At 46.8% G+C, this 12,151-nt stretch overlaps 1 pseudogene; it reads right to left on the bottom strand.

Annotated features, from left to right (window-relative positions):
- Positions 1-221: 221 nt before the first annotated feature.
- On the bottom strand, positions 222-3,363 carry LOC149348292 (uncharacterized; annotated as a pseudogene).
- Between the last annotated feature and the right edge of the window lie 8,788 nt (positions 3,364-12,151).

Here is a 12,151-nt window from a genome sequence, read left to right as displayed (position 1 = left end):
CGTGTTGTAGCGCTGCCAGGGAGTCCACAGACGGCAACCACCCGTTCGGCGTGATGCCTTGCCCTCTGAACGCAACGCTTTTTTCAGGAAAGGAAATGGCGCAGTAATTTTCTGTCATCTCGGTGGACTCCTGAACTGCACCCTACAGGAAGGGAGGAAGTGGGAGTGAAAGAATAGGCGCTGTAATGAAGATAATGAAAATTGTATTTGAGGAAAGGAAATCACGCCTCACATATCACGTGGACACCCGTCATCCCTTTGTAGAGGATGGGAGTGGGAGTGAAAAGAAGAAAGAGAATGGAAGGGCCGGCTTTTCGTCTTGGTGCCAGTTTCTTTTTCTTGCCCGTTTGGGCGGCCATTTTGAGTGCGCGGAATTTTGCCGCACATTTGCGAGAGTTAGTGGCATGGCGCCACGGTACACAGCACACCGGGGTACACAGTTGTGCGGGGCCCGCAATCCCTCCACTAGCGGAGCCTGAGTCCGCAGAGTCCACACGTATTCGGCTGCAGGTTTGGACATGCATCCGTGCGATACCCGACGACCCCACAGTGGCCGCAGGCCGGGATAGTTTTGTAATAGTTTTGCACAGAGACGACCATGTTGTCATAATGCACGTAACGGGGCTTCTACTTACCCACGAAGAGGATGCGTGCCTTGTTGGATGTTCCGAATTTCCGGATTTCCATGATGGTGCCGGTGCGCCAGCACTCTCGTTGTTGAAGTGTTTCCGTGGTGTCCGTGTTAGGGACTACGATCGCTGCGTGGCACGTTGCCGACGTCTTGTCTCAGGTAACCCTGAAGCTTGATCGACAAAGTTTCCGATGAGTCAGTCGGCCGTCTCGATGTCCGCGGTATGCCCGATGACGATGTTTTGGTCTCGTGAGGGCAGAACGAAGAAGGCGCGGGCCCGTTCCGGGCCCAGGTACGCTGAAATAGCGGCGCGATAGCCGGTTTCAGTGAACGCCTCGTGAAGAGAAACGCGTTCTCGGGGCTTGACGACTATAACGTAGTATTCAGGAGCCAGTTTGGGCATTGGACGCGGCTTCCATACCGTGAACGCCTTGCCCTTGCTTCCTGTGGCGCGCGTCGCAGGAACTTTCACGTCTCCGACCGACGAGCCTGCGGCCGAGGCGCCGCCGAGCGCCGGCATCTTGGCTTTGTCCAGAGAGCGGCGTGCAGCCGCTTGAAGCAAAGCTTGACTTCGAATTTTCAGAGAAACTTACCGGCCCACACCACGGGGGGTGGTACACGGCCGCAGTCGTACACAACACAAACACAGTTAACGGGCTGACTTTCAAAGCCTACAACGCAACACACGCGGAGGAGATTGCCATTGCTCTGGCTCTCACGAATCCCAAGTCAAAACACATCATCACCGACTCGCGAGGGGCCTATCGGAACTACGAGTTGGGCTGGGCTCCCGCGCTTGCCTGGCGCATATTGGAATATAGCTGCCGATGCGAAGATCCAACTCCACGCAACCTGATTTGGGCCCCCGGTCACCAGGGCCTACAGGGAAACGAACAGGCCGATCAGGCCGCCCGCGCACTCTCTCCCCGGGCTATCACCCTGTCCTTGGAAGCCTGCTCCCAATCAGACAATCTGGCCCTTACATTCAAACACATCACCGATTACTACAAGGAGGAGCACCGGCGCTACCCGGCCCCTTGTAAGGGACTGGATCGCGCTGACGAGCGCCTCCTCATCAAAATTCTTACTAACACTGTACTGTGCCCGGCGGTACTTAAACATTTCAACGAATCCTTTGATGGCACGTGCCAGTTCTGTGGGGAGGTGGCTGACACCTTCCACATGGTTTGGGCGTGTCAATCCAACCCATCTATCCCCCCCAACCCCAACCCCACCAGAGAGGACTGGCAGGCGGCCCTGCTCGGCAGTCAGGACCTAAAGACCCAAAAGGCCTTGGTTCACCGGACGCGGGCGGCGTTGCTTGCCAATGGGGCCCCGGAATAGGGGCTCCACCTAGTATTGTTAGGGGAAAGGGCCAATAGGGCCTACCCCAATCACCTCACTGTAAATATTTATTGCACTATAAATGTTTTTCACCACCACCACCACCTGCGAGGCACGTTGCCGACGTCTTGTCTGAGGTAACCCTGAAGCTTGATCGACAAAGTTTCCGATGAGTCAGTCGGCCCTCTCAATGTCCGCGGTATGCCCGATGACGATGTTTTGGTCTCGTGAGGGGAGAACGAAGATGGCGCGGGCCCGTTCAGGGCCGAGGTACGCCGAAATAGCGGTGCCATAGCCGGTTTCCGTGAACGCCTCGTGAAGAGGAACGCGTTCTCGGGGCTTGACGACTATAACGTAGTCTTGAGTAGCGAGTTTAGGCATTGGACGCGGCTTCTATATTGTGAACGCCTTCCCCTTGCTTCCTGTGGCGTGCGTCGCAGGAACTTTCACGTCTCCGACCGACGAGCCTGCGGCCGAGGCGGCGCCGAGCGCCGGCATCTTGGCTTTGTCCAGAGAGCGGCGTGCAGCAGCTTGAAGCAAAGCTTGACTGCGAATTTTCAGAGAAACTTTCGTATTTGTATCGTCAGTGGTGGGGACCGAGGTGCACCCCATCGCCTCAGGGTCGCATTCGCGTAAATGGAGCACGGAAGTCTCCGTTTTTACTCTGAGGGCTGATCTCACCCAGCCGGGCGACGGCGTCGTCGTTAGGCTTAACGACGGTACCAACGTGGTCGGTTCAAAATCGCTCGTACAGTTCGAAAAAATGGGCCTACCTGGACGAATATGGCATCCAGTGTTTCCGTTGGAGGTTCCAGATCAATAGGTGCCAGTTTTGCGGGCGTAGGGTAATTTGGGTCGCGGCCTCAGCTAAAGATCGGTGGAGCCGAAACACTCACACGTATGCTCACGTCGCGCGAAAAGACGCTCCCCCCTTCGGGTGGTTATGGCGGAGAATGCGAAGCCAACGTTGGATGATTTGATTGGCTGCTGTAGTACCATGAAAGAATTTATGACGTAAACTTAGGCGTGCTGCGTCAAGACGAATGACTAGTGTATAGGTAACTGTAATCGTGATTTTAGTCCTGAGATGCACGTTTGATTAGAGTAGTCAGATGAGATAAACCTGGAAGCCCGCTTGTGGACTGACTCAATGGTATTAATGGAGTTTGCTGAAAAAAAAAAACACTTTACCGCCATCGTTCTGAAAAAAATAAAATAAATCTCTATGGAGAGGAAGGTACCATAAAGGTAATTCGACACCATATGAATGCACTCCACAGAGCAAAGTACATTACAGCTACTGCTAAAACAGGCAGAGAAATATGAATACAAAGGCACTGTACCACTATTGCACTAAAATTATTTCTCCTCGCTCACTTACCTATCATGGAAGAGAGAGACCCGGTGCAACGACGCCTGCATATGAGGGCAAAGCTGTATGGCGCGGCCTGCTCTAGGTTTGCAACAGCCGTATATACCCGCTCTATTCAATTGTCCAACCGTGCAGATATGGCTCATTATAACTACGTAGCATTTGGCATGATAACTATATGAAATTTATTTAACGCGAAGGCACAAAAACGTGTTTTTCAACAGAGCCTGAAAGAAAGCCCAACAGCCTCGCCTTTTTGACAGGCATAGTTCGCAATTCTCAAAAACTTCATTCTATTTCTCATAACCGTCAAAAAGCATACACCGCCGCACACAATAGATACTACAGTCGCTGAGTGACGTAGGCCTGCCAGCCGGGGCGGCATGTTCTGCGGGCGGCAGTAACCGGTCCCGGTGTGAGGCTCAAACCAATGTTCGCAGGTTGACTGCTCGCTACTCTGGCGCCGTTCGATGGAAAGTTGTAGTGCTTAGCCATCCAAGTGTGGTCCCCAGATTGCGCACAAAGCTTTGCTTGATCCATCACTTGAAACGCAGCATGACCAGAGCATTTTCATCCCGCTTCCCGGAACGAGCTGGCGCATAGAAATAACCTACACAGCTGGCTTCATTCATTTCGCACAAGCGCGAGCGATGCAGGCGGCGACGAAAAGATGTTTTGAAGAGCCATCGCGCGTGCAGTGTTTTCCACAAGGCATACAAAATTTAGGGGGAAATTTGACTGTCTAAAGCGTGTAGAGGCGAAAGCGTTTTCCGCAGCAGTTTGACTGCCTCTGTGGCACTGGTGACGTCACCACTCTATCACATCACACATAATTAATGACTAATTACTGAGCAATGACGAATTGTTAATTAATGACCAATTATTAACTAATTACTGATTAATGCCTAATACTAATTAACTTCTAATTACTAACGCTTAATCTTCGGCTTTAGGAGTGGAACGTGACAGCGCGTTGTAGCGCTGCCAGGGAGTCCACAGACGGCAACCACCCGTTCGGCGTGATGCCTTGCGCTTTGAACGCAATGCTTTTTGATGAAAGGAAATGGCGCAGTAATTTTCTGTGGACTCCTGAACTACACCGTACCGGAAGGGAGGAAGTGGGAGTGAAAGAATAGGCGCTGTAATGAAGAAAATGAATATTGTATTTGAGGAAAGGAAATTACGCCTCACATAACCCAGGCAGCACAACAACATTGGCCGAACGTCGGGCAAGTGTTGGAAAAACTTGGCACGAACATCGGTCCTACACTGGCATTTGGGCCGAGCGCTACCACTTTACACATTGGCCCTACTTTCATGCCAGTTTTGGGCCAACGCTCGGCCGATCAAGCGGCCAACGCAGACCCGATGTTCGTTCTGCAGCATGGGCCAGCAAAGGTCTCATACTGGCATCCAACTTTCAAACATTGGTAGCCAGCTTTCGAATAATGGTTTCAAGCTTTCAAATAATGGCATTAAGCTTTCGAATAATGGTTTCCAGCTTTCGAATAATGGCATCCAGCTTTCGAACGCTGGCACATCCAATTAACTCACTCTCCAATGACCGGCACTGTGGATGAATGTACATACATACCATTCTACTTAGCAAATATTCATAAATGATTGTGCGAAAGGATTCCAGAAAAAGACCCGTTTATTGCTTTAAGTTACAAGAATCACACTTCTAGCGCACACAGGATGGTTTGCGCTACCACCAGCCACCGTGGGGAGTAAAGAAAAGGGGCCCGAAGAGCATGGTGGCAGAGGTTGTGGGAAAACAATTTATTTTCAAGTTTGGTGCGTGCCGATCAGGTTGGACAAAGCATCTCGGCAAGCTGCTGCGGCACGGCTAAGGCATCCATAAAGCGCTCAACGCAGCTGTCCTCCAGTGAACTGATCAGTCATATCCGAAGTAATCGTTGCACCTCACTTGCAAGGGGGCTGCTGGACTGCATTCAAACAAATTCCTCGTCCAGTTCTTGCACGATGGCCTCACGAAGCGCCAAGCCTGCAAAGAGATGCATGATGTCATGGTAAGTTGAATTATGGCCATCACAGAAAAAAACAAAAATGATTAAATAACACCGAATTTTGTAAAACACAGTCATCGTGAAGACACTAGCAACATGTTTTACAGGATAATTTTTAATTTATTCTTAAGAACCAGCACAACATTAGTTGCACAAAGTGGAATTTAATTTACTAAACTTCCCTTATTCCAAATGGTTTAACTTAGTTTAATGCGTCGTGTCGCACTCCCAGTAAATATATTCAATGCGAGATAAGCAAATTAATGTGATATTGAAAACAGATTAATGTATTATTTTGTTTTAATATCATAACTCGTATCTATAAATTGCGAGCTAATTTTTTATTCAAGTAAATATGCACAGGTTGTAGCGTCTCTTCCACACGGACGTCAAAACAACATTTTTGATTAGTTTTATTTAATGGGGTTAAAAATGCGGCTTGCGATTTTTGACGAAATACACTGAACGCAAGGAACTCAGGGCACCTTTGTTTTACCTTAGTTGCTTCGCATGCATGCTATAATTGGATTCGAAACTGCAACTTGAAAACCACTCAAAAATACTAGTCTGATAGTCGAGAGTAATTCCCTTTTTCATTGCGAGAGAACTTGGGCAAAAGCTTTAACCAGAAATTGCGGATTTTCTATTGAGTCTGCAAGTATAGAAGGCAAAAAGAAACGCTACGGAAGTATTACACATATCCTTACCAACTAGTCTGCAGTGAAAATTAATTAAGCGGTTCTGATTTCCGTCGTGCATAAGCGGTAAAGGACATATTCTCGAATGCATCCTATCTCAAGTCATATGAGTTCAAACCCGCTGTTAGCCAAAGTAGTGAATCTTTAGTGAGTTCATCTCACCAAAGACGAAAAATTAAATTCTCACCATTCGGCCACAATTCCACTGCGCACGACGTCAAGCAAGCCATTTCGCAATGAGAGTGGGTACACAGAAGTCGTCCTCGTGCTTTTTGGCTCGCTCTCTTCTCCTGCCGAAAAAATAAAGGCGCATGTAGTCAAAGCAACATTTACTACAAAAACCACTTTAACTTCGAGACGTATATCAAGATAAAAGAGTTTTAGTACTTACAAATAAGATCTTGCAGGCGGTACGAACAGCGTCGGAGCTCTCCAAATATATGAGTGTGGCTTTTCGCGTGCACAGACTATGAACAATGCTAGCTCGAGTGTGCATACATTTTCGTCGCGTTGGTTGTGCACGTGGTTGAGCTCCGCCGTGCAGTCAAGAATGTCTTATTGTGATGAGTCGCGCGGTTCCAAGACGAGCAGTGGAGACGATGGTGGTGGTGGGGGGGGTTGGCTGGAGGGGAGAGAGTCATTTTCCTTTACACAGGTTTTGTGGTTCCGAGAAAAGTCCTCGAGCTGAAAGGTGGCGACAGGGAGGTGGAGGAACAGCGAAGCGCGTAGCTGCGCGCGAGGGAAAACAGCTTTGAGAAAGTGACAACATGCTGTGCGATGTCAGTGCACGTTAAAGAACCCCAGGTGGTCGAAATTTCCGGAGCCCTTCACTACGGCGTCTCTCATAGCCTCAGTCGCTTTGGGACGTTAAACCCCAACAAACCAAACCAAAAAGAAAAAATAGCGCTTCGCGGGGTGGGGGTTAGCCCGCTACCTGGAAAAGGGCACGGCCGGGAGAACAAGTGGGGTGATATTGGACTAGAAGACTTGAAAGAGAGAGGGAAAGAGGTCAAAACACGTGAAAAGGGTTTGGAATTTTTGGAGAATGAGTCGCATGGCCACAGGCAGTACAGAAAGCAATATCTACAAGACAGAAGTGGATGGGAAACACGGAAGCGTCAAAGTAGTGCTACAAAGCTGCAGCAAAAGCCTGAAAATTTTGAAGGGAAAAACTTGGATCTTCAAGATGCATTTCGCCAAAACGACTTGAGACACTCGCGTATTTTGTGGGGCCGTATGATGTGGCTTCTGTTAGTTCAAGATAGCTTAAAATGTTACCACATAATAACAAAAATATAAAGCACAAAAAAATATCCAAGCAGAATGCGCGCTCTTTCATAGTTTCATGTACCGTACATGCGCCAAACAAGCTAGGTTAACATGCGTCTAACGCCAGTTGTCAGTCCATTTATTCAGTGGTCGTCGAAGAATGCTCAAATTGTTTCTTGGTGTGGAAGTTTCGCGCAAAAAAAGCAAAAACGAACAAAGGCATGTTGAATTGTGGTTCGCAACTACATTTGATGGTTTTCATCAATAAAGGCGATGTTCGAAAGAAAAAAAAACTTGCGAGTAAATATGCAACGACGTGAGCAAGAGCTATATAGCCCCCAGTGCAAATTACGCAACAGAAGAATAAAATGGTCAAAAACAACAATTTCCAACGCTACGATCTGCAGAAAAGGAAGGAAATAGCAAATCAGAAAACACGGGAAAGGCGCGATCACAGGGCACGACGTAGGGAAGCGTATTAATCGCTTAGCACATGTCCGCGTGCGTTTATGAAGCACCCGCCTAATATTTCACGAGCGCAACGCATAATTCGAAATTACGAGGCGACTGCTTCGTTTCTGGACGTTGCGAAAACTGAGCACAATTTCGGTTTAGCGAATGCACTTGAGCTAATCTATAACGTTTGTATCGCGATCTCCATGAAGCAGACACCAGTTGCGCACTGCGGCAGTGAATTCCTAGAGCGAATAAAAAAAAGTGAATTTTTTATCCTAAAAATTTAATCAAACGAAACTTATTTGATTTCTGTTGAAGGCGCCTGTTGACAATTTTTGTTGAAGGCGGCTCGGGTGTAATCAGAACGTTAATTCTAATAAACAGGACTTCGATCGCAATTCTCCTAAACGTATTACTGCTGCTCACTGCGCAACCAGAGTGCAGCTTTTCCAACGGAATCATGGGTAGCTTTGCTCACAAACTGCAAAAGTGCTCGGTTAAAATATAATAATAAATAAAACCAAATCTTTGAACTGGCATGTTTTAGCGCGTTCGAAAATTATGAACTGCCGATATGGTACTACCCAGGCAGCACAACAACATTGGCCGAACGTCGCGCAAGTGTTGGCAAAACTTGGCACTAACATCGGTCCTACACTGGCATTTGGGCCGAGCGCTACCACTACACACATTGGCCTTATTTTCATGCCAGTTTTGGGCCAACGCTCGGCCGATCAAGCGGCCAACGCAGTCCCGATGTTCGTTCTGCAGCATGGACCAGCAAAGGTCTCATACTGGCATCCAACTTTCAAACATTGGTAGCCAACTTTCAAACATTGGTAGCCAGCTTTCGAATAATGGTTTCCAGCTTTCGAATATTGGCATCCAGCTTTCGAATAATGGTTTCCAGCTTTCGAATAATGGCATCCAGCTTTCGAACGCTGGCACATGCAATTAACCCACTCGCCAATGACCGGCACTGTGGATAGATGTACATACATAACATTCTACCTAGCAAATATTCATAAATGAGGGTGCGAAAGAATTCCAGAAAAAAGAGCCGTTTATTGCTTTGAGTTACAAGAATCACGCTTCTAGCGCACACAGGATGGTTTGCGCTACCACCAGCCACCCTGGGGAGTAAAGAAAAGGGGCCCAAGAGCATGGTGGCAGAGGCTGTGGGAAAACAATTTATTTTCAAGTTTGGTGAGTGCCGATCAGGTTGGACAAAGCATCTCCGCAAGCTGCTGCGGCACGGCTAAGGCATCCATAAAGCGCTCAACGGAGCTGTCCTCCAGTGAACTGATCAGTCATATCCGAAGTAATCGTTGCACCTCACTTGCAAGGGGGCTGCTGGACTGCATTCAAACAAATTCCTCGTCAAGTTCTTGCACGATGGCCTCACGAAGCGCCAAGCCTGCAAAGAGATGCATGATGTCATGGTAAGTTGAATTATGGCCATCACAGAAAAAAACAAAAATGATTAAATAACACCGAATTTTGTAAAACACAGTCATCGTGAAGACACTAGCAACATATTTTACAGGATAATTTTTAATTTATTCTTAAGAACCAGCCCCACATTAGTTGCACGAAGTGGAATTTAATTTACTAAACTTCCCTTATACCAAATGGTTTAATTGAGTTTAATGCGTCGTGTCGCACTCCCAGTAAATATATTCAATGCGAGATAAGCAAATTAATGTGATATTGAAAACAGATTAATGTATTATTTTGTTTTAATATCATAACTCGTATCTCTAAATTGCGAGGTAATTTTTTATTCCAGTAAATATGCACAGGTAGTAGCGTCTCTTCCACATGGAGGTCAAAACAACATTTTTGATTAGTTTTATTTAATGGGGTCAAAAATGCGGCTTGCGACTTTTGACGAAATACGCTGAACGCAAGGAACTCAGGGCACCTTTGTTTTACCTTAGTTGCTTCGCATGCATGCTATAGTTGGATTCGAAACTGCAACTTGAAAACCACACAAAAATACTAGTCTGATAGTCCAGAGTAATGCCCTTTTTCATTGCGAGAGAACTTGGGCAAAAGCTTTAACCAGTAATTGCGGATTTTCTATTGAGTCTGCATGAGTAGAAGGCAAAAAGAAAAACTACGGAAGTATTACACATATCCTTACCAACTAGTCTGCAGTGGAAAATTAATTAAGCGGTTCTGATTTCCGTCGTGCATAAGCGGTAAAGGACATATTCCCGAATGCATCCTATCTCAATTCATATCAGTTCAAACCCGCTGTTAGCCAAAGTAGTGAATCTTTAGTGAGTTCATCTCACGGTCCAAAGACGAAAAATTAAATTCTCACCATTCGGCCACAATTCCACTGCGCACGACGTCAAGCAAGCCATTTCTCAATGAGAGTGGGTACACAGAAGTCGTCCTCGTGCTTTTTGGCCCGCTCTCTTCTCCTGCCGAAAAAATTAAGGCGCATGTAGTCAAAGCAACATTTACTACAAAAACCACTTGAACTTCCAGACGTATATCAAGATAAACGAGTTTTAGTACTTACAAAAGATCTTGCAGGCGGTACGAACAGCGTCGGAGCTCTCCTAATATATGAGTGTGGCTTTTCGCGTGCGCAGACTATGAACGGTGCTAGCTCGAGTGTGCATGCATTTTCGTCGCGTTGGTTTGCACGTGGTTGAGCTCCGCCGTGCAGTCAAGAATGTCTTTTTGTGATGAGTCGCGCGGTTCCAAGACGAGCAGTGGAGACGATGGTGTGTGGGGGGGGGGGGGGGGGGGGGTTGGCTGGAGGGGAGAGAGTAATTTTCCTTTACACAGGTTTTGTGGTTCCGAGAAAAGTCCTCGAGCTGAAAGGTGGAGACAGGGAGGTGGAGGAACAGCGAAGCGCGTATCTGCGCGCGAGGGAAAACAGGTTTGAGAAAGTGACAACCAAAAAGAAAAAATAGCGCTTCGCGGGGTGGGGGGTTAGCCCGCTACCTGGAAAAGGGCACGGCCGGGAGAACAGGTGGGGAGATATTGGACTTGAAGACTTGAAAGAGAGAGGGAAAGAGGCCAAAACACGTGAAAAGGTTTGGAATTTTTGGAGAATGAGTCACATGGCCACAGGCAGTACAGAAAGCAATATCTACAACACAGAAGTGGATGGGAAACACGGAAGCGTCAAAGTATTGCTACAAAGTTGCAGCAAAAGCCTGAAAATTTTGAAGTGAAAAACTTGGAGCTTCAAGATGCATTTCGCCAAAACGACTTGAGACACTCGCGTATTTTGTGGGGCCGTATGATGTGGCTTCTGTTAGTTCAAGATAGCTTAAAATGTTACCACATAATAACAAAAATATAAAGCAAAAAAAGTATCCTAGCAGAATGCGCGCTTTTCATAGTTTCATGTACCGTACATGCGCCAAACAAGCTAGGTTAATATGCGTCTAACGCCAGTTGTCAGTCCATTTATTCAGTGGTCGTCGAAGAATCCTCAAATTGTTTGTTGGTGTGGAAGTTTCGCGCAAAAAAAGCAAAAACAAACAAAGGCATGTTGAATTGTGGTTCGCAACTACTTTTGACGGTTTTCATCAATAAAGGTCATGTTCGAAAGAAAAAAAAACTTGCGAGTAAATATGCAAGGACGTGAGCAAGAGCTATATTGCCCCCAATGCAAATTACGCAACAGAAGTATAAAATGGTCAAAAACAACAATTTCCAACACAACGATTTGCAGAAAAGGAAGGAAATAGCAAATCAGATAACACGGGAAAGGCGCGATCACAGGGCACGACGTAGGGAAGCGTAGGAATCGCTTAGCACGTGTCCGCGTGCGTTTATGAAGCAGCCGCCTAATATTTCACGAGCGCAACGCATTATTCGAAATTACGAGGCGACTGCTTCGTTTCTGGACGTTGCCAAAACTGAGCACATTTTCGGTTTAGCGAATGCACTTGCGCTAATCTATTACGTTTGTATCGCGATCTCCCTGAAGCAGACACCAGCTGCGCACTGCGGCAGTGAATTCCTAGAGCGAATAAAAAAAAGTGATTTTTTTATTCCAAAAATTTAATCAAATGAAACTTATTTGATTTTTGTTGAAGGCACCTGTTCACAATTTTTGTTGAAGGCGTCTCGGGTGTAATCAGAACGTTAATTCTGGTCAACAGGACTTCGATCGCAATTCTAAACGTATTATTGCTGCTCACTGCGCAACCAGAGTGCAGCTTTTCCAACGGAATCATGGGTAGCTTTGCTCACAAACTGCAAAAGTGTTCGGTTAAAATATAATACTAAATAAAACCAAATCTTTGAACTCGCATGTTTTAGCGCGTTCGAAAATTATGAACTGCCGATATGGTACTCGACAATAAAATTAATTTTG

Source organism: Amblyomma mixtum, chromosome 4, assembly GCF_055824585.1.
Source record: "Amblyomma mixtum isolate Tamu chromosome 4, ASM5582458v1, whole genome shotgun sequence".
NCBI classification, from domain to species: Eukaryota; Metazoa; Arthropoda; class Arachnida; order Ixodida; family Ixodidae; genus Amblyomma; species Amblyomma mixtum.
Note: the sequence above shows the minus strand (reverse complement) of the source record. Positions and strands in the feature narration are given on the sequence as shown.